Genomic DNA, 23946 nt, shown 5'->3' with positions numbered 1-23946 from the left:
TAGACCTTAGTATGTTCTATAGATTTCAACTTGACACGTCAAGCTGTTCCTGAGAAAACAGGTTTTTAACTGGCGGGCAGACTGAAGTCGGACAACAAATGAAAAAAAAATATTTCTTTCGTATGATGTGATACAAATTATCAATTTTCGGATTTTTTTCTTTACTTTTATTGTGCTACTTGTCAAATTTCATGACTCTAAGCCAACGGATACTAGAAGGTTTCAGATAGATTATATAATGGTAAGACAGAGATTTATGAACCAAATTTTAAATTGTAAGACATTTCCAGGGGCAGATGTGGACTCTGACCACAATCTGTTGGTTATGAACTGTAGATTAAAACTGAAGAAACTGCAAAAAGGTGGGAATTTAAGGAGATGGGACCTGGATAAACTGACTAAACGAGAGGATGTACAGAGTTTCAGGGAGAGCATAAGTGAACAATTGACAGCAGTGGGGGAAAGAAATACAGTAGAAGAAGAATGGGTAGCTCTGAGGGATGAAGTAGTGAAGGCAGCAGAGAATCAAGTAGGTAAAAAGATGAGGGCTGGTAGAAACCCTTGGGTAACAGAAGAAATATTGAATTTAATTGATGAAAGGAGAAAACACAAAAATTCAGTAAGTGAAGCAGGCAAAAAGGAATACAAATGTCTCAAAAATGAGATCGACAGGAAGTGCAAAATGGCTAAGCAGGGATGGCTAGAGGGCAAATGTAAGGATGTGGAGGCTTATCTCACGAGGGGTATGATAGATACTGCCTACAGGAAAATTAAAGAGACCTTTGGAGAAAAGAGAATCACTTGCATGAATATCAAGAGCTCAGATGGAAACAAAGTTTTAAGCAAAGAAGGGAAAGCAGAAAGGTGGAGGAGTATATAGAGGGTCTATACAGGGGCGATGTTCTTGAGGACAATATTATGGAAATGGAAGAGGATGTAGATGAAGATGAAATGGGAGATATAATACTGCGTGAAGAGTTTGACAGAGCACTGAAAGACCAGAGTCGAAACAAGGCCCCGGGAGTAGACAACATTCCATTAGAACTACTGACAGCCTTGGGAGAGCCAGTACTGACAAAATTCTACCATCTGGTGAGAAAGATGTATGAGACAGGCGAAATACCCTCAGACTTCAAGAAGAATATAATAATTCCAATCCCAAAGAAAGCAGGTGTTGACAGATGTGAAAATTACCGAATTATCATTTTAATAAGTCACAGCTGCAAAGAACTAACGCGAATTCTTTACAGACGAATGGAAAAACTGGTAGAAGCCGACCTCGGGGAAGATCAGTTTGGATTCCGTAGAAATGTTGGAACACGTGAGGCAATACTGACCTTACGACTTATCTTAGAAGAAAGATTAAGGAAAGGCAAACCTACGTTTCTAGCATTTGTAGACTTAGAGAGAGCTTTTGACAATGTTCACTGGAATACTCTCTTTCAAATTCTGAAGGTGGCAGGGGTAAAATACAGGGAGTGAAAGGCTATTTGCAATTTGTACAGAAAGCAAATGGCAGTTATAAGAGTCGAGGGACATGAAAGGGAAGCAGTGGTTGTTAAGGGAATGAAACAGGGTTGTAGCCTCTCCCCGATGCTATTCTATCGGTATATTGAGCAAGCAGTAAAGGAAACAAAAGAAAAGTTCGCAATAGGTATTAAAATCCATGGAGAAGAATTAAAAACTTTGAGGTTCGCCGATGACATTGTAATTGTCAGAGACAGCAAAGGACTTGGAAGAGCAGTTGAACGGAATGGACAGTGTCTTGAAAGGAGGATATAAGATGAATATCAACAAAAGCAAAACAAGGATAATCGAATGTAGTCGAGTTAAGGCGGGTGATGCTGAGGGAATTAGATTAGGAAATGCGACACTTAAAGTAGTAAAGGAGTTTTGCTATTTGGGGAGCAAAATAACTGATGATGGTCGAAGTAGAGAGGATATAAAATGTAGACTGGCAATGGCAAGGAAAGCGTTTCTGAAGAAGAGAAATTTGTTAACATCGAGTATAGATTTAATTGTCAGGAAGTCCTTTCTGAAAGTATTTGTATGGAGTGTAGCCATGCATGGAAGTGAAACATGGACGATAAATAGTTTAGACAAGAAGAGAATAGAAGCTTTCGAAATGTGGTGCTACAGAAGAATGCTGAAGATTAGATGGGTAGATCACATAACTAATGGGGAGGTATTGAATAGAATTGGGGAGAAGAGGAGTTTGTGGCACAACTTGACCAGAAGAAGGGATCGGTTGGTAGGACATGTTCTGAGGCATCGAGGGATCACCAATTTAGTACTGGAGGCAGCGTGGAGGGTAAAAATCGCAGAGGGAGACCCAGAGATGAATACACTAAGCAGATTCAGAAGGATGTAGGCTGCAGTAGGTACTGGGAGATGAAGAAACTTGCACAGCAACCAGTCTCAGGACTGAGGACCACAACAACAACAACAAGGCATCAGAAAGTAGCTTATACACTGAAGCGCCAAAGAAACTGTTGCAGGCTTTAAAGGATGGGGCCCCTCCAAGCCCACACCAACGTGGTGACCAAACCAAAAGTTCTACTCTCACCTCCGTATAACAGGATGCGGGCTGGGACGCTGTCCATGCGTCTGGGTAAGATTACTCATTAACATGGTCCATCAGGAGATAGAAAGTGGACGAAAGCGATCGAAGGGTAGCGGTTGTAAGGGCAGAGGAAAAGAAAGTGGTAAGGCCAGCGCCAAGGGAGAAAAACCTCTGCGACAGTAGGACGGGTAGTAAGGGCAGGAGCGGCTTGCTAGCTGCGACAGTGCATGCAAGGTGTGGTTATGTCAGTGAGAGGTATCGTGCTTCGTTACCTTTGTCGTTGCGGGTGCTCGTTGTAGGGCTTGCTGCAGTTGCTACGTCCCTGTAACAGTTCAAGGTCGTCATACATTAGTGTGCGATCGGTCATAGATCGGCTCACAGTGTAGGGGGTGTGTGTTGCTGTGCATAGTACGGTTTCCCTACGACTGCCTGTTTTTCGGCGGGTCGAGCATCTGGGGTTACCAGTAGTATCTGTGTTGCAGGGTCTCGCCAATACTGTCGTGTTAGCGTGCTATGGACCATAGATGTTTAGTTTCTTGCCAATAGTGTCTTTGGTCTATTATGTTTCCACCTATGGTTGTGGTCGTAGTTACCCGGAAAGGAGAAACGGGTTACGCGAGTGTCTCGTGTTACTGTACAGTCGTGTAGAGAGTTTTTGGAAAACCTGCAAGATGGTATCTAGCCGATATTCCCGGTGAAGGTCTGCGGTGCTTGTGTAGCGCGGAGCGTTGTTTATGATTCTGAGTACTTTGTTCTGTATGAGCTGCAGACGGCGCAGGCGTGTGGGCGCAGCGTATCCCCAGATGTCATCAGGGGTCGAATAAGTGTCATGTACATGGACCTAGACACCCTCCTATTGAGTGTGCTACGCCTGTTAAGCATAGGGTAGAGTTGTTTGAGCCTCGCGTTTGCTTTGTTGAATGTGGTACTCCAAGAGTAGTTTCCGGTCCAGCCAGACACCGAGGTATTTGACCTGCTCGCGGAAACGTATTGAGCGTGCATCTAGTGTTATTGGGTTGCAGTGCTGATGTTTGCGCAGTAGTTTCGGTCTTCTAGTGAACAGAACGGCTTCGCACTTGTCGACGCCATTTCACCAGCCAAGGCTCTGCCGTTCTGAGTGCAGTCTGTAGTTGTGAGTTAATGTTATACGGCTTCCAATCTTGCGCAACGATGCATGCGTATTCAAAAACAGAGCGCTGCGTTCACCAACGGCTAGGTAAGACAACAAGGGTCTGGCGCAGTTGTTCAAATGGTTCAAATGGCTCTGAGCACTATGGGACTTAACTTCTGAGGTCACCAGTCCCCTAGAACCTAGAAGTAATTAAACCTAACTAACCTAAGGACATCACACACATCCATGCCCGAGGCAGGATTCCAACCTGCGACCGTAGCGGTCACGCGGTTCCAGACTGTAGCGCCTAGAACCGCTGGGCCACCTCAGCCGGCGCACAGTTGTTAGATCGGTTACTGCTGTTGCAATGGCGGGTATCAAGATTTAAAAGAGTTTGAACGTGGTGTTATAGTCGGCGCTCAAACGATGGGACACAGCATCTCCTACGCAGCGATCAAGTGAGGATTTTCCCGTACGGCCATATCACGAGTCTACCGTGATTATAAGGAATCCGGTAAAACTTCAAATCTCCGACATCCCTGGGGCCGGAAGAAGATCCTGCAAGAACGGGACCAACGACGACTGATGAGGAACCCTTCCGCAGATTGCTGCAGATTTCAGTGCTGGGCCATCAAAAAGTGTCAGCGTGCGAACCATTCAACGAAACATCATCGATATGGGCTTTCGGAGCCGAAGGTCCACTCGTGTATCCTTGATGACTGCATGACACAAAGCTTTACGCCTCGCCTGGGCTCTTCAACACCGACATTGGACTGTTGATGACTGGAAACATGTTGCCTGGTCTGGTCAGACGAGTCTCGTTTCAGATTGTATCGAGCGGATGGACGTGTACGGGTATGGAGGCAACCTCATGAATCAATGGAGCCTGCATGTCAGCAGGGAACTGCTCAAGATGGTGGAGGCTCTGTGATGGTGTGAGAGGTGTGCAGCTGGAGTGATATGGGGCCTCTGATACGTCTAGATACGACTTTGACAGGTGACACGAACGTAGGAATCCTGTCTGATCACCTGAATCCATTCATATCCATTGTGCATTACGACGGGCTTGGGCAACTCCAGCGGGACAACCCGACGCCCCACACGTCAAGAATTGCTGCAGAGTAGCTCCGGGAACACGTTTCTGAGTTTAAACACTTCCGCTGGCCACCAAACTCCCCAGACATGAACACTGTTGAGCATATCTGGGATGCCTTGCAGTATGCTGTTCAGAAGAGATCTCCACCCCCTTGTACTCTTACGGATTTATGGACAGCCCTGCAGGATTCATGGCGTCAATTCCCTCCGGAACTACTTCAGACATTAGTCGAATCCATGCCACGTCATGTTGCGGCACTTCTTCATGCTCGCAGGGGCCGAACACTATATTAGGCAGGTGTACCAGTTTCTTTGGCTCTTCAGAGTATGTTTTGATGAGTGAGTTTTCGAGTGTCAAAGAATAAATGGCCGTATCTTTTTACTGCAGTTGACTTAGAAGCTTCTACGAGGGTGAGTCAAATGACAACCTTAAATACTGAAACTCGAACTCGGGACCTTTGCCTTTCGCGGACAAGTGCTCTACCAACTGAGCTACCCATGTACGACTCACGCCCCGTCCTCACAGCTTTACTTCTGCCAGTACCTCGTCTCCTACCTTCCAAACTTTACAGAAGTTCTCCTGCTAACCTTGCGGAACTAACACTCTTGAAAGAAAGGACATTGCGGAGACATGGCTTAGCAACAGCCAGGGGGATGTTTCCAGAATGAGATTTTCACTCTGCAGCGGAGTGTGCGCTGATATGAAACTTCCTGGCTTGGGTAGCTCAGGTGGTAGAGCACTTGCCCGCGAAAGGCAAAGGTCCCGAGTTCGAGTCTCGGCCCAGCACACAGTTTTAATCTGCCAGTAAGTTTCATATCAGCGCACACTCCGCTGCAGAGTGAAAATCGCATTCTGGACCTTAAATATTGTTTTTAAATATTATTTACTGTGCAGAAGTGGTACAAAGCTGTATCACTTTTCAACATAATCTCCCCCACGCTCAATGCAAGTCCTCCAGCGCTTACAAAGTGCAGAAATTGCTTTAGGAAAAAATTCTTTTAGTAGTCCACGCAACCACTCATGCACCGCGTGGCGTACCTCTTCATCAGAACGGAACTTCTTTCCTCCCATTGCGTCTTTGAGTGGTCCAAACATTTGGAAATCACTTGGGGCAAGGTCTGGTGAGTATGGTGAATGAGCGAGACACTCAAAATGCAGGTCTGTGATTGTTGCAACTGTTGTACAGACTGACCCTTGCAATGTCATGTCGCAAAAGGACACCTGCTGACAGCAATCCACGTCGCTTTGATTTGATTGCAGGCCGCAGATGATTTTTTTGGAGATCTGTGTATGATGCACTGGTGACAGTGGTCCCTCTAGGCATGTAATGCTCCAAAATGACGCATTTGTCGTCCCAAAAGAGAGCCAGAATAACCTTCCCTGCTGATGGTTCTGTTCGAAACTTCTTTGGCTTGGGTGATGAGGAATGGCGCCATTCCTTGCTCGCTCTCTTCGTTTCCGGTTGGTGGAAGTGAACCCAGGTTTCGTCCCCAGTAACGATTCTTGCAAGGAAGCCATCACCTTCTCGTTCAAAGCGCCGAAGTTCTTCACAAGCATCAACACGTCGTTCTCTCATTTCAGGAGTCAGCTGCCGTGGCACACATCTTGCAGACACAGTGAAACTGGAACACATCATGCACAATGTGGTGTGCTGACCCATGACTAATTTGTAAACATATTGCAGTGTCATTCAATGTCACGCGGCGGTTTTCCTTCACTATGGCTTCAACTGCTGCAACTTTCTGAGGAGTCACAACTAGTTGTGCCCGACCTGGACGAGGAGCATCTTCCACTGAAGTCACACCATTTGCAAACTTTCTACTCCATTCGTAGACTTTCTGCTGTGACAAACATGCATCACCGCACTGAAGCTTAATTCGTCGATGAATTTCAATAGGTTTCACACCTTCACTACGTAAAAACCGAATAACAGAACGCTGTTCTTCCCTGGCGCAAGTCGCAAGTGGGGTGGCCATCTTCATACTGATACTGCAGCGGCATGTGTGCATCTGCTCTATGCTGCCACCTACAGGCCATTCTGCACGCTGTTTGTACCCAGCTTACCAACTTACAGGATAACGGCGCGAAATTTCGATTTGTTATTACAAATTTAAGGTTTTCATTTGACTCACCTTCGTTTTTTATACACCGCCTGGGGGCCGTCGACTTCACTACTTGCCAACTTGTAAGTGTATACGTTCCTGAGGAAAAGTGCTTTCAACAGAGAGACAGACTGACGGACGGACGGATGGACAACAGAGTTATCCTATAAAGGGCTCTGTTTTACCAACATTCCTGCGATGTAATTTTTGTCTCTAAGCAGTAAAAAATAAGTTTTTCATGATTTTCTGTACACATAAGCGTATCACAAGTGCACAATGAGGTTTGAAACTACAGTATTACCAGTGTCTGCTACTTCAATCGGACAGTAACGTTGCAAGATGCAAGACGTTGATCTGAGTACAAACAAATATTCGAACTATATTGTTTTATTTGTCCGGATGATTCCATGATCCTCTTTTCTTTTAAAAGTTCGCGCTATCTTCCTCATCCACTACCTTCGTTAATCATTGGGACACGAGGCTGTATTTGAATTCACTGTTATATTTACTACGTCGAATCTTCTTTTATTTTGTAGCCACTTTAATTACGCGTGTTTCTTCACATTACTTAGGTCCGAAACAAACTGAATTTGCTCTTCTACGTAGTGTGCCAGTTTTAGTTCCGTAATTTTAAGACAAATTTAAAATTATCAGAAGCCTTGGCAACATCCGCAATTAACCTTTCATTATTCAATCTACGGTGCTACAATTATGCCATTGAGTTGTTTCATTATTCTATCTGCAGCACTGCAAATGCAATATCAAGTTTCTTTCGCTACAGTCCATTCCGCTGAGACTTTTCCGTACTCCTATGTCGTCAGTGTATTTCTGATCTGGAGTTGTCGTGCTAGTTACGGTACTTTACAATAGACAAAAGCATTTTAAGTGAGTCCTATAATAGAGAATGGCCAAAATCTTCCGCTTTGTGCGAAATTGATAGCGCGAAATAACGGACTGGCTCCGCTTGACCGCTGCATGTTTCCTTGATAGTCTTTTGTCAGCAAGACTCGCGCCGCCGCAAGAATTGGAATTCCACCGCTAGATGGCTCTGCCAACACAGCGTGGGATTGTATGGCGGTGTGTTGCGTGGTGTTAAATTCGAAGTGGTACAAGTTTTAACAAAAAGAGAATACAAGTGCAAGAAATGAAGTTATTGTGTTGAAGTGATACGGTAAACGTCCGTTTAGTCGTTACGCAAGTGCGTCAAATACTTTAAGTGTCCGTTTTATTTACTGTGAAAAGGAAAAAGAAACATTGCAACATCTAAGGAGTGGCTGGCTAGCTGCAGGAACTTCACAACGGAACACAGGTAACTGAGCGCTGGGCGTTGACCGCGTCTATATTTGACTCTGACATTAGATCCCCTTTATTCTCCTGTGTATCGCCTAATATTTGTCGTACTATAACTGGAAGTTACGGTCCTAATTGAGTTCCATAAAACGCAGTTGCTTTCATAAAAAATCTCGGTTTATTCTACAAAATAAAAAGGATTCGGTTGGGTGTCATTGAAGCTAACAAGTGTCCCGGTTAGTTTGTCAGTAGAATGGTGTGTTACATGAATGTTGTGATGAAACCCGAGACAGTTCGCCTTTGGAGATTTCAATGCTTCGGCGCATGATCAGTGACGAACTTTTTGAAAGTTGCGCCACACCACCAATTATTTAACTGTTGTCTGGAGATAAAGATCACTCATTGCGTTTTGATGGGGAGCTATTGTAACCCGAAATAGTGCAAATATTTTTGCAGAATATAGAATTAACCAAATCGTGACAGCAATACAGGCAGTATCTTGTTAAACGTTACCCAGAAAATTCTTTACAGTCAGAATCATTGTAAAATTTGTTGCATAACGAAGGAGAGTACTTCGGCATCTTTCAAGGTCTTCAATTGAAGCGTACAGCTTATGATGAGGTAAAGGGGGGGGGGGTAGAGAAATAGAAATGATTCATGTGGTAATCATTACTTGGCAGACGTAACGGCAAGAGGGTTGCATGAAATCAAACCACCAGTCTGCTTTAATTGGTTTCCGAACGGTTAGAAATTTGCTGTTACGATGAGATTAAAAAAAAAGCGTTCCGAAGAAACGATACCGATGGTGGGATTGAGAGGAAACAAACAAATCTTAAAAATTAGGTTGCAATTGCAGCGCTAAATCCAATAATGTAGATGTATTTTTATGCACGTAAGCAACATGCAGGTTACATATTAACCATCAAAATCAAAGTTTGTATTGTAGCTCACGGTTTCAACCATCCAAACCACATGCACAAACAAGGAATGAGCTAGTACCCAAGCAGGCCAATTTCCCGTTATTGTCATATGACTTGATATGCAGCGTAAAGAGCACAAGAAATAATCGCGAGGGGTGAGACCTGTTGACTCCTTTATTTCTGTGTCCAGAGGTAAATGTTGTCATGTATGAATGATAGGGTACTTTTAAATTTAATGTCAACCAGAGGTTTTGGTAGTTGTGCATTATATAAAAGTATTTTCGTGTAACGTAAGAGTAAGCAAGTTAGAATTAACTTGTCGCTCGCGATTGAGCTATAACTTGCCTCTCTCATTAAGGAATAAATACTCAGAAAGACTCAGTATGTTAGATAATTTTTATCCAGGGTATCTAGATGTGTACAAACTGTCTTACCTAAGGAGCCAAGAAACATTATTTTGCTTTACATGTTTTGTTCGAAGCCATCGATGTTTCATTCTGCCAGTCAGACTTGTATCAAAAGTTATTTCATGAATATATGTTAGAATTTACACACTAAAGATCACTGTACGCCTTAAAGTAATGGGATTTGGTTGACTCAAGACTGCGTGACAATAAAATAAATATGTAAGTAAATGATCGTGGCATTTTGTTTTCAGCTGCGCATAATAGACTAATCTATGTAAACAGGAATAGCTGTTGAGTATTCTTAGTAGAAAGTATCTGTTGCGTGAATGGAATGCAATGCTGCAGACGTGTGGTGTCAGTGTCAAACGAGCAACGTATTAATTTCTTACGTGGTGTGCAAAAATGGAAAAGCACTTCGTGTCTACTTTCGAAATTTTTATGGTGCTGTACGCTGAAATCGACGGTTTAACGGTTATGCATCTCCTGTCTGTACTTTATTGTCCCCACATTTGATGAGGTTTGAATAGTCCACGTCGTCTGATGATAAAACCAGCAACGACTTAAATGAACATTATAAAAGTGAGAGCTACTCATCAGTAATTTTCGGTTATAAGAGGTAAGTACTGATTCAGTATATGTAAAAAAAATTACTTTATTTCATTCTACTTGCTGTCGGCATTTGACGTGCCACCAAGTGAATAAGACAGTTCGTAGTTTTTAAATATTGAATTGCACATGTGCGTAACATAGCTTATGTGGTTCTTAGTATTTTAACAGAGTTGCAGCTTTAAATAAGTAAAAGTGGAATTTAACCTCGTGCGAGCTTTAAGAGGACTGATATTAAGAAGACAGGAAAGAATTTGCATTTATAGAATGCCATAGCCGTTGCTGTTCACGAGTGAGCAAGGATCAAGGGCTGCAACCGCCCCATCTGCTACACTATTGTGTAGGTTATCATAGTCCCAGACGCGGACTAGGATCTCACAGCAACAAAAGCTTCTCTCCCTCAGATGACGTGACCCTACATCTAGGTTATTTTCTGGTTTTTATCTAGAAGTGTAAACATTAGTGAGATGCATAAAAAACAGAGACAAGATGCGCTGTCTAAATTATATTGCTTAAACAACAGTTGACACAAAGAACAGTGTACAATTCATTTTAACGCTTAACGCTTCTGTCTGCCCTCCGTATAAAACTACAGTTTTTCACTTGTCATGGTTATAAGGAGGTAGGAGGTGGGAATAAAAATTTCATATCGCGTACGGTATTCCAAAAGTAAGAGTTTCATTGTTAGAATAGTAGATAATTTTGAAACCTTGGAAAAACAAATATTTCATCCAAGGATAAGTTTAGGAGGACATTTTCGAAGTTTTCTTACGTATTCGTATTCTGCAGTGTGTCTAACTAGGGACCAACAATATTCTGCCGACATATTGCAGTTGCACCGCCCTACAAACCTCATTTCCATTACTACAATGCCTCTGTGGAAACGTTCCTCTTGTTCATCACTAGTATCCGTGAAGTTCTGATGGAATAATTCAAGATGGCCGTGAAGGAAATGTGGCTTTGGTGACATGACACTTCGTTCCCTGGAAACATATTATGTTATTCACAGCCTCTTTATAGCCATTTGTGATTTCCGTGAAAGTGCGTACTCGCTGACTTGAACGCATGTCATGCACCTTCATCAGCCTCACTTAACGAGTGGATGAAACTTGTATCTTGCATAAGCTGTCGTATTTGGGGGCCAATAAATACACAGCCTCTCCCCTCTAATCTTTGCACCGCTGACATTGGGTAACTTTGTCTTCAGGTGTGCAAGAGTTGCCTCTTTTTTTCTGCCCAGCGCTTTTATAAATATCTCCATTAACATAATTTTAAAGGCAGCCGTAGACGATATACATCTTCAGGGTTTGCTAACACACTCATTTTACACAGGCGTTTGAGTAGGCCACTCTTTACGTACCTGATGTCCTTCCTTGTTGCGACTGTTCCACTAGCGCAGAAAGGAGCAGTACTTCGTGTACTCCGGTTGCATGCCAGCCCATAGCACTTACTTTCAGGTCTACACACAGTTTCCAGTTATACATATCATAGTGTAAGAAAATGATCAAGTCTTGCGTAGTTTCGTAAGTCCAGTTCTTGTTAAGCGAGTATCCGACTGGAAGTGAAGCATATTTATTACCATTATGGAGGAGGACTGCCTGTAAACTTGATTTCGAGGAGTCAATAGTGTGTCTCCACTTCTCATCTACATCCGCGCCATACTCCGCAAACCCCCAACAGTGTGTAGCGGAGAGTACTCTCTGCTACCACTAACAGATTCCCCCCGTCCCTGTTCCACTCGCGAAAGGCGGTTGGGAAGAGACAGTCTCGGTAAGCCTCTGTGTGCTGTTTGAAGAGTCATCAGTATTCTGGCTTGTTTGATGCGGTCCGCCACGAATTCCTCTCCTGCGCCAACGTCTTCTCAGAGTAGCGCTTGCAATCTACGTCCTCAATTATTCGACGGATGTTGAAAGGAGTATACTGGGGCACACTTGTATGTGGCACCAGAATAAGATAAGAATATTGATAAATTAAAATGAAACTAGTATACTATAACGATGAATGTCTCTGATAGGCTTGATAATACGGATCGCTGACAGTGCGCGATCGCAGAGCCAAAGATACTACGCAGCTAGTGTTGAGAGAGCTGTCTGTGAGGGAAAGACGATGGAGTTTTTGTGGTGTGCTGTGTGAAGCCACCAAGAGTTAGATTAATGTAGGTATGTCAATATTGTTGAACATGGAAGCAGACGTCTTCATGGAAATAAGGTAAACATGTTAAATAATTGTGGTTTCTGCTTTTGTCATCGCGTTAGTATAGATGAGTTGGCTGATAATTTGTAATTGTTGAGTAACCCCAGAATGTACGTAAACGGTTTTGAAAAAAAAAGGCTCGTTAGATATTTCATTTTTGTAATGCTTTTAAGATTTGTTAACAGGGCTATGTGTAATTTGATGATTTACATTTATGTTGGATTGATGAAGTTATATAATACTTGCTGTTTAAATCTCATTGTTTGTGAATCAGTTGTGAGTAATGTAACTTCAACTGTCAGATGTTTTTGAAAAGCCAACTTAACTTGCAATATAATTTTGCTAAAAAGAAGTGAGTGTTAGTAATTCACCATAATCAGTACCGCCTCCCAGTCCAGGTCATATATTTCTTAAAGAAGTTGGATTTTCTTAAATGTTCTCGTTTATCAGCCAAATTAATTTCATGTGCATTTCAAGTATTATGGCTACTAGCATTGCCCACTGCTGAGCCTGTAGTTAGCATTTACATTCTTTTTTTAATTTTTTTTTTTTTTTTTTTAAGAGAGACCAGAATCTGTCGCGTTCCACCTTTGCTACTCTAGAGGTAAGACAATTTATTTGTTATGTGCATAGGAACCGAAGTTACCAGTTTTGAACAGGGCCAGAAGATTCAGTGCCTAAGGGGCTGAATGTATTGTGCAGTAACTGCATTTCTTTATTGGTATTGGGAGTTGTCCCAATCGATTCGTAAGCAAGCACACCACTTGCAGTTACAACACGCAACACGACAGTTCGAGTTCTGTACTCATTCCACAGATCAGACTTCATTCAGCATAATCGTAAAGTTTATTATTTCACATTTTTATTCGCCGGCCGTGGTGGCCGAGCGGTTTTAGGCGCTTCAGTCTGGACGCTGCGGTCGCAGGTTCCAATCCTGCATTGGGCATGGGTGTGTGTGATGTCCTTAGGTTAGTTAGGTTTAAGTAGTTCTAAGTTCTAGGGGACTGATGGCCTCAGATGTTAAGTCTCATAGTGCTCAGAGCCATTTCACATTTTTATTAAAGAAAGCTACACTTCGAACGTTACAGTGTATTCCAATCTCTGTCTTCCTCTAAAGTGCTTATCTCTACAGCTCTCTCTAGTACCATGGAAGTTATTCCGTGATATCTTAACAGATGTCCTATCATCCTGCCCCTTCTACTTAACACTGGTTTCCATATATTCCTTTCCTCGCCGATTCTGCGGAGAACCTCCTTAGTGCTTACCTTATCAGTCCACCTAATTTCAACATTCCTTTGCAGCACCAAATTCAAGTGTTTCGATTCTCTTCTGTTCCAGTTTTCCCACAGACCGTGTTTGACTACCTGTGTACATTCTCGGAAATTCCTGTGTTTGATACTAGTAGAATTTCTTTTCCCAGGAATGCCCGTTTTGCCAGTGCTAGTCTGCTTATGTTCTCCTTGCTCCGTCCATCACGGGTTACGATACTGCTGAGGTAGCAGAATTCCTTCACATCTACTTCGTGATCCCCAATTCTGATGTAAAGTTTCTCATTGTTCTCATTTCTGACACTTCTCATTATTTTAGTTTTTCTTGGATTTACTCTCAATCCATATTTTGTACCCACTAGACAGTTCATTCCATTCAGCAGATCATGTAATTCTTCTTCTCTTTCACTGTGGACATCGATGTCATCAGCGAATCTTATCATTGATATTCTTTCACCCTGAACTTTAACCCCACTGTTGAACCTTTGTTCTGTTTCCACCATTGCTTCTTCGATGTGTAGATTGGACAATGGGGGCGAAAGACTACAGCCCTGTCTTCTATTATTTCCAGTCCGAGCACTTCGCCCTCCAGCTTTATTGTTCCCTCTTTATTCTTGTACGTATTGTATACCGCCCATTTTTCCCTCCAGCTTACCCTATTTGAGAATGGCGAACATCTAGCACCATTTTACACTGTCGAACGCTTTTTCCAGGTCTATAGATTCTATGAACGTGTTTTTTTTTCTTTTGTTTTCCCGTGTTTCCCTTATCAACCGCAACGTCAGATCTGCCTCTCTGGTGCCATTACCTTTCCTAAAGCCAACCTATAGTCTATCAGATCGTCAATCATCTTTTCCAGTGTTCTGTGTGCTATTCTTGTCAGCGGCTTGGAGACATGAGCTGTTGCCTGCTCTTGCTGTTTTCCGAATTGTGTGAATGATGTTTTTCCAAAAGTCTGATGGTATATCGCCAGTCTCGTAACACACTAAGCCTCTAGTCGTTTTGTTGCCACTCCGCTCCCACCTCTCCCCCCCCCCCCCCCTCTTCCGCCACCAAACGACTTCAGAAATTCCGATGGAATGGTATCCATCCCTTCTGCCTTATTTGATCTTAAGTCTCCAAAGCTCTTCTAAATTCTGATTCTAATAATGGACCCCCTATCTCTTTCCTGTCGACTCCTGTTTCTTCTTCTGTCCTCCCCCTCATAGAGGCCTTCAGTGTACTGTCTCCATCTATCCGCTCTCTCCTCTGCATTTAACAGTGGAATTCCCAGTGCAGTGCACTCTTAATGTTAGTGCCCTTGCTTTTAATTTCATCGAAGGTTGTTTTGACTTTCCTATATGCTGAGACAGTCCTTCCGACTATCGTCTTTCTTTCTATTTCTTCGCTTTTTCATGCAGCGATTTCGCCTTAGCTTTCCAGCGCTTCCTATTTATTTCATTCCTAAGTGACTTGTTCGTCAGTATTCCTGAATTTCCTGAACATTTTGTATTTCGCTCTTTCGTCGATCAACTGAAGTGTTTCTTCCTTTACCCATAGTTCCTTCCTTGTACGTATGTTTTTCTTTCCAACTTCTGTTATTGACCTTTCTAAAGCTGTCCATTGCTCCTCAACTGAACTGCCTATGATCTATTTTCATTATTGCATCATCTATGGGCTCAGAGAACTTCAAACGTGTCTCTTCATTCCTTAATACTTCGTGCCCCTCTTTTTTGCTCACTGATTCTTCCAGAATAGTCTCTTAAACTTCAGCCTACTCTTAATTATTACTAACTTCTGATCTGAGACAGTATCTGCGCCTGAGTACGTCTTACAACTCATTACCTGATTTCGGAATACCTGCCTGTCCATGATGTAATGTAACTGGAATCTTCCAGTATCTCCGATCATTTTCCAAGTATACCTCCTCCTCTTGTGATTCCTGACCAGCGTATTCGCTATCACTAGCTGAAATTTATTGCAGAACTTAATTAGTATTTCTCCTCTCTCGCTCCAACTACCAAACCCGTGTTCTTCTGTAACCCTTTCTCCTCCTCCTCCTCCTCCCTACAACCGGATACCAATCCCCCATGAGTATTAGATTTTTATCTCCCTTTACGTAATGAATTGCCCGTTCAACATCCTAATATACTTTCTCTATTTTTTCATCTTCTGCTTGTGATGTCGGCATGTGTACCTGAAGTCTTGCCGGTGTTGGTTTCCTGCCGATTCTGACGAGAACAGCCCTAACACTGAACGGTTCGCTGTAACTCACTCTGCCCTACCTTCGTATTCATAACGAATCCCGCTTCAGTTACACAATTTTCTGCAGCTGTTGGTATTACCCTATACTCATCTGACCACAAATCCTTGTCTTCTTTCTATTTCACTTCACTGAAGCGTGCTACATCTACATTAAGCCCTTGCATTTCTCTTTTTAGAATTTAGATCCGCCCTATCACGTTCAAACAAACTTCTGACGTTGCATGCCCAGACTCGAAGAACGTTATCCTTTCGTTAGTTATTAATTTTTTTCCTCATGGTCACCTCCCCGTTGGCGCCCCCCATGGAATCATCAGGACACTTTCGGCGTTCCCTGTATCATTCTGTAAAATCGGAACAATAGGGTGCTTCCCGCTGACCTAGAATCATGAAACTGGGAAAAAAAGCAAGCTTTCACAGTACGAGTAAAGTAAAAAAATGTGAAACTTGTCAGTTTGTTATTACATCACATAAAAATGTCTTTTGCCGTTTGAACATTATTGCATACAAACATAAAATATAAGTTGTTATCACATCAGTAAGTAAATTAAAATATGTTTTATTAAATCTTCTTTCCGTAAATACATAAACTGAACTCCCCTGCTCGCTTCTTGTATTTCGGGGCTAGTCTGAGGAACAATTGAAGAGATTTTTATATTATCTTAGAATTCGCGGGAACGATATTGTGCCAGTATGTAAAACTTGCATCACAAATATTGCGGAAATGGAAAGTGCTGAGTTTCTCGAGACCGCTGTCAGCGGAATCCATGTTGATTTTTATACAGGTGATTTTCGTTCTCCAAAAACGTCATAATTCTTGAGCAAAAAAAATGGTTGATAATTCTAAAACAGATTGACGTCAACGTCCTATGGCCTTTCTTGAAAACGAGAGTGACTTACGTTTTATTGTGGTCGCCAGGTGCCTTTCGTTGCTCCAGCGATTTACGATACACTTTCGCATAATGTGTGTATAATCTTACAGGTATCTCATCTGGTCCTGACTACTTTATACTGCTAACCGATCGTACTTTCTTTTCTGTCCCACGATCGGCTGTCTCAGTATCTGCCTTTTCGGCGTTCATGCGGTGGTTGAAAGGAGCGACCGTCTTAAGATCTCCCGCGGTGAAACAGTTTCGGAAGACCGAATTAAATATTTCGGGCCTCGTCCCTGTTATCTTGCATTTCGGTGCCAGTATGGTCACTGAGTGAATGAATGGAGGATTTCGAACTTCTAACTGAATTTACGGAAAACCAAAATCTCATAAGGTTTGCACTCAGATCGGTTCACAGAGTTTTACTTCTAAAGTCATGACCTATTTTCTAATTGCTTTCCTTACGCTCATTTTCGCTTCGTTCAGTAATTCACGAGGCGTGTGCTGCGATATCAGCGATGAGAGAATGACAGATCCTATGCTGTTCCCGGAAACAGTTCATTGAGAGATGTGTGGAAAACATTTTGCGGCTTGAACAATAAAGCTGGAGGGCGAAGTGCTCGGACTGGAAATAACTCAGAGGCAACGTGCTTTCGCGACCTTCCAGCAAGACACTGCGACGGCACATACAGCGGCCTTTTCACTATGGGAAATTCGTGACGTGACGTGTTTCAAGATAGAGTTGTCACTAACAACATTGGCCGCCTCGTTTCACCTATTTAATCTCCCTGCGACGTTAAAAGGGAGTGTGTCCAAATCAGATGTACAAATCATATGTACACACTGTAGATGAACTTAAGACTAACATTAGTCAGGAAATTGCTGCCATTGCACAGAGGGGAGTGGAGAGTATAATGATCAGTATCGTAAACAGGAGTCAGAAGTGCTTGAACAACGAAGAGAGTCCCAGCATCTCCTTGCGTAATATTCGCAAGTAATTTACATTTTTCTTGAAAGTTTTTTATGTTGTGTGTGTTAGAAACAACTGAGGCGAGAAACCGGCCACGGGCCCAGCAGCCGGCCTCGCCGACAGGTTGCACGCCGCGAAAGCGGTTGCGTTAGCAAGTGATTACCCTGTATATGTCCTAACAGAGGAGAAATTGATATCCAGAAGAAACTGCACGTGATGGAGAAAAACTAAAATCGAATGGGAGTTCAGCATACGGAAATCACTCATGATCGCCTGTTTTCATACAGAGGACAAGAAGTGCAAATATTAGTGATGCGCATTGTAATTTTTCAAGCAAGGATAAAAAGAATAGAGACAGAAGGTGCCAAGTATTATATTGGTTTTGCAACAGCCGACATAAAGATTCGATAGAACAAGTATTTAGTAAGAGACTTCTTTCTTGGCTGAATTACGTTTCTCTGTGATTCTTCCACTTACGTTAGCTTTTCCAACATCTGTTATAATTCATATGTGGTCATTCCACTTAGCGGTCATACCGGACAATTACGCGTAGAATTTTACAGTAGTTACTGTTTCCAGTGAATATCCAGCAGTAGTGCCATCGAACAGTAGTTGACTCCATTTTTCCGGGCGTTCGCGTTATTTGCCAGTGATTGCACTAGCTTTGGTCCTCTGCAGGCAGTCGTGCGCTTCTCAGGTCTTTGGGCGTTGCAACCGTCCTGTAGACAGCATCAGCGTCCGTGAAGAGCCTCGACGGTACCCACCAGATTTTTCATATATATTGCAAACACTAACGGCCCTATGGGGTACTGCTGGAATTACTTCGTCGTACGCCGATTCCGTCCCATAAAGAACGTGTTGATTATGTTCGGAAGGAAGCCATTAAACCTGTGAAAGATCTCATCTCATAAAGTTCAGAACTTTATCGGAAGCCTTCGGAAAGTCGAGGAACACGTTGTGGACCTGAGTGCCGTCGACCACAACGCTATGACTGTCATAGACGAACAGAGCGGGACCCCACGATTTTAACATTTGTGGCCGTTCCTTGTACTACGATGGACGTATGCTGCAGTCTTTCCGTTTCATTTATAAATCCTGTCCGCCCCGATAGCTGAGTGGTCAGCGCGACGGACTGTCATGCCAAGGGGCCCGGGTTCGATTCCCAGCTGGGTCGGAGGTTTTCTCCGCTCAGGGACTGGGTGTTGTGTTGTCCTAATAATCATCATCATTTCATCGCCATCAACTCAAAAGACTTGCACCAGACGATCGGCCTACCCGACGGGAGGCCCTAGCCACACGACATTTCATTTCTAGATCCTGCCGTAGAAACATCACTTCCGACACGTTACATGTTGGCAATTTCAGAACTTCAGAACGACACAACGACAAGTCGATTCCCGCGCAGAGGCGAGTTGGGCATGAAGGTCATGAAGGAGGAGCGATTAAGACTTGCCCCTGGAACGATGGAAATCGAAGTGAAGTCCCATGCTTGTTGCCGCCCGGGATTAGCCGAGCGGTCTTAGGCGCTGCAGCCATGGACTGTGTGGCTGGTCACGGCGGAGGTTCGAGTCCTCCCTCGGGCATGGGTGTGTGTGTTTGTCCTTAGGATAATTTAGGGTAAGTAGTGTGTAAGCTCAGGGACTGATGACCTTAGCAGTTAAGTCCAATAAGATTTCACACACATTCCATGCTTCCTGACAGAACCTAGGGGAACTATGCGGAAGACCCGCACCGCCGTACTTGGCAGGGTCCTAATGGAAGTGTTTCACCGTTGCCTTCCCCCGACGGTAATGGGGATGAATGATGGACACAACACAGATTCATCTCGGGGCAGCTGAATAATCCGTGACCCCGCTGGGAATCGAACCCGGGAACCCGTGCTCGGGAAGCGAGAATGCTACCGTGAGACCACGAGTGGCGGACACCTGGAACGCTAGAATAGAAAAATTAAATCGGTGTGCTTGCGCTGTGGCTGACGGGCACCTCTCGCTTGAAGTGCAAGCTTTTTACCATTTGCGACGTCCCTCTCAGCAGGTAGAACTGCAAGCTCCCCAAATGTCGAGGTCTCGTGTAAGATCTTCTTTTATCTCTCCAGTGATTTTTCTGTTAATTTCTTTATCTGTCGCCGTGGTGAGTGAGAAACAGTTTTCACATGAAACAGATGTGTAAACAGTTCAGCAAGTTGTACATGAGAACTGTGAACTTTAGAAATGTATTGGTATAACCGACGCTGTGGTGATGGGCAGTGAGTCGGGTCAGAATAACACATTCGCTGCTCGCTGCAGGCAAGGGACCATGTTCGAATTCCGGCACTTCACAGACTTTTAATGTGCAACAAAGTTTGGAAACAGCTCGTACTCAGTTACGTAGTGGAAAATTAGTTCTGGAAACTATCTACATTATTGACTTCTGTTGAAAAATTCATCCGCAAGCGGAGAAAAAGCATGCTGGAAAAATTATCGTTGAAAAAGTACTTATGTTTGTGTGAGACATTTTTTTTCAGATATTAAATACCAGGAAGTCTTGTTCACGACGCTATGAATGTCACTGACGAACAGAGCAAGGCCCTACCATTTTTACATTTATGGTTGTGCCTTGTAGAAGAAAACAAAAACTATGGTAGTAGGGAAGACAAAAGAAAATCGTAAAGTTAATATTAAACAAGATAATGATCTAGAGCAGGTTGAGAACTCCTGTTATTTGGGGAGCACAATAAATGTATCACAGATATAAAGAGAAGAATAGCCTTGGCAAAGCAAGCTTTCCAAAATAAAAGGAATTTACTAACAGACAATCATATAAGCCTAGAAAGTTGGAAAAAGTTTGTCAAAACTTTTGTCCGGAGTGTCTTAACATACGGATGTGAAGCGTGGACTCTGGGTAAGGCAGAGAAAAAGAGACTGGAAGCAATGGAAATGTGGATATGGAGAAGAAGAAGAAAACAAGCTGGGTAGGTAGATAAAGTAATGAACAGGTCTTTTGAGAAGTGAATGAGAGCAGAACTTTATGTAGGTAGAAGAAAATCAAAAATGACAGGGCACATAGTGAGACACAACCAGTTACTAAAGAATGTATTTGAAGGAAAAGTTTTAGGGGAAAAAATAAAGAAGCAGGCCAAGAGCAACGTATTTTAATAACATCAAAGAAGATATGGGGATAAAATCTAATGAAGAATTGAAGAGGATGACAATGGAGAGAGGGACGTGGCTAAATCGACAAGGCATAGCCTTTAGTTTATGATGATGATGATGATGATGATGATGCCTTGTACTACGCTGGAAGCGATGGTTATTCGCAAGATAATAAGACACTGGACTAGTCTTCAATATCCACCTGTTCTGGTGCTTGTCGTAAGCCTGAGCTATGGAAACAGGTTTTTTGTATTTGGAATGTGTCGAGCCTGTGTTCGTGATTACGCTTTCAAGATAAAATTCCCGTCAATGCCTCCCTTGCTTCCTCCATGACTATGTGAAGATGTCAGCGGAAGGCAGTTTCCATTATCAGTACGTCTTGTATATCTCTGCAGTATTAAAACCAACCTTCATATTGACAATTGCAGACTCACTCTCTCTCTCTCTCTCTCTCTCTCTCTCTCTCTGTGTGTGTGTGTGTGTGTGTGTGTGTGTGTGTGTGTGTGTGTGTGTGTGTTCCAGTGTCTGCCAGTAATTAAGGGGAGCCCTTGGAGTTGGCGATGTGCCATCTCGTAAGGCGATGCGATGCGTCATGGATGGGGGGGGGGGGGGGGAGATTGCAGCGTGAGCTGAGCTGGGAACTGCTAGTCGCGGTGACCTTGAAGTGTTGTTCTCAGCGGTGTGGCCACCAGGAGGAAAACGGATACCGACTCGGTTTTCCTCTGCAGTTCCAGTGCTTAGCGCTGCAACTCGAGATGAAGCGTAACTTCTGCTCTACCCACCAGAACACGTTATCTGGAGACTTGAATTAGAAAGGAAAAGTTGTAGCAGCGCGTTATTGTTATGCACGGCTGCATTTGACAGCCTGAATCTCCTTTTACACCATCGACTTTGTATTAAGTAACTCCACGAGACAAGTGAGTCTACTGCAGCGCCCCTGGCGTTTTATTCCTGTAGTGAGTCTCGTCTCCCGAGTGGCCATTTTCGTTGCGCGTCAGCGGCTAAAATTGTGTGTGTTGAGAGAGCTGTCTGCTATGCAGGCTGGCATCTGAACGGCTGAAGTTGGTTATGAGGGACTACCCTTTTTACGAAAAGCTCGATATATGGTGACAAATGCGCAGTGTGCAACGTACTCTGAAGTTCAGAACTCCACGCCCAGCACGCCTGTAGATGAATGACGTCTTAGACAAAGTGACTGGCTGGCTGCCTATCTATGCACTGACACGAGAGGTGCTCGCAGAGCAGAAAGCCGCTTGTGGGAAAACAGTTTTCATTGTCAGGTCAGTGAAAATGTGGTGACGTGTGGCGTTGTTGGCTGGGGAATCCCGCGGGATGAGTTCAGTCGCTCGTTGGAAGGGGTGTTCTTCTTTATCGCTTTGATCGTTTTCCTTGCGGGTATGTGAGAGTTGTCGTATGTGGACTGTGTGTGTGTGTGTGTGTGTGTGTGTGTGTGTGTGTGTTGCATGGTGGTGGTGGTGATAGAAGGGAGAAGGTGAAATCCGATGCCGGTACAGAGCCTACTTGTTCCGAGCAGTACCAAGGGAGCTGTTGAAGTTAATGGTCCTTTTCCGACGGACGGATTACCACAACAATGTCACATGCCCTCACTGGGGAGAGGTTTGAAATTTAATAGTGTACATTGACGCAAAGACTGGTGATTAGGAAATTTACACCGCCACCTATCCTCGCTGACAGTGAAAATTTCAGCCACCACCCGTATTCCAGGATTCGAACCGCGACCGCACAGGCCACGGAGGCCGGTGTCGCGTCAACTATGCAATCACAAGGAAGAGGGATTGTCTGCTTACGTGCTCTATATGTTTCTTCTGGCTCAACTGAAGAAGGGTAAATTCATCAAAATACTTCTTTTTATCATCCGGGGCCGGCCGGAGTGCCCGTGCGGTTCTGGGCGCTACAGTCTGGAACCGAGCGGCTGCTACGGTCGCAGGTTCGAATCCTGCCTCGGGCATGGATGTGTGTGATGTCCTTAGGTTAGTTAGGTTTAAGTAGTTCTAAGTTCTAGGCGACTGATGACCTCAGAAGTTAAGTCGCATAGTGCTCAGAGCCATTTTATCATCCGGGGATTATGTCAAAATGATAGAGAATTTGTCATTGTAATACACTGAAAGTAAATCGCTCAGATTATACACAGGCATAGAATACACAGGTTGTCTCAGGAGGAATGGTCAGTGTTCAGGGATATGACAGGAGGGAGCATTCTAAGCAAGAGAGTCAAGTAAACTTCTTAAGTGCTGTGAGCACTTCTCCATCCTCGCTACTTTGAAACACTTGTCTTCTACTGAACAAGTGCCCACAGTTCGCGCGAAAAGTTGAATCAGGATCTCTTCATGATGAGTGAGATGTTGATCTCGTGAGAATGACAAGACATTACTGTGATGCATTACACGTATTGGCACATGGTTTCCTTGTACAAATTAGTACATTGTGATCGTGTTCCGTAATGTGACTTGCCCTTGTAGTTGCCCCTTTCCCCTAAGCAATCCGTAATTTCGTAGTGCGCATTACGTAAGAAAGGCCAACGACCTTGCCGCGGTTGTAACACCGGTTCCCGTCAGATCACCGAAGTTAAGCGCTGTCGAGCTGGGCTAGCACTTGGATGGGTGACCATCCGTCTGTCGAGCGCTGTTGGCAAGGGGGGTGCACTCAGCCCTTGTGAGGCAAACTGAGGAGGTGCTTGATTGAAAAGTAGCGGCTCCGGTCTCGGAAACTGGCATACGGTCGGGAGAGCAGTGTGCTGGCCTCATGCCCCTCTATATCCGCATCCAGTGACGCCTATAGTGTGAGGATGACACGGCGGCCGGTCGGTTACCATTGGGCCTTCATGGCCTGTTCGGAAGGAGTTTAGTATTAGTTTATTACTTCAGAAATATGTTTTAGATGCATTTTTAAACAGACTTACTCTAGTAACGTTTTTCATCTCCTTGCGCAGTTTATAACACAATTCTATTCTGTGATAGACTATGTTTTGAGTGTTTTGTTTGTTCGCCCTTGGTAAACGTGTAAGGCGCAGTCAAATTAAAACGAGGCATATGGAATAAAGTAATCAAACTGCTTATTACTGTATTTTAAAAGTGGTCGCCACAACATTGATACATTTATCCTAGTGCTAACAAGACGGCCAGTGGCTTCGTTGCCTCTGGAAACGCGCTTGTGAC

General features: G+C 43.7%; 1 protein-coding gene across 1 annotated transcript in view; it reads left to right on the top strand.

Annotated features, from left to right (window-relative positions):
• The first annotated feature begins 7946 nt into the window (after positions 1 to 7946).
• LOC124797879 (CD109 antigen) overlaps positions 7947 to 23946 on the top strand; it is an 855659-nt gene continuing 839659 nt past the window's right edge. The window contains exon 1 of the mRNA XM_047260975.1: positions 7947 to 8181. The gene's annotated coding sequence lies outside the window, so the exon portion shown is untranslated. The remainder of the gene's footprint in view (positions 8182 to 23946) is intronic.

This window comes from Schistocerca piceifrons, chromosome 5, assembly GCF_021461385.2.
Source record: "Schistocerca piceifrons isolate TAMUIC-IGC-003096 chromosome 5, iqSchPice1.1, whole genome shotgun sequence".
Taxonomy (NCBI): domain Eukaryota; kingdom Metazoa; phylum Arthropoda; class Insecta; order Orthoptera; family Acrididae; genus Schistocerca; species Schistocerca piceifrons.
This window is presented reverse-complemented; position numbering and strand designations above follow the sequence as displayed.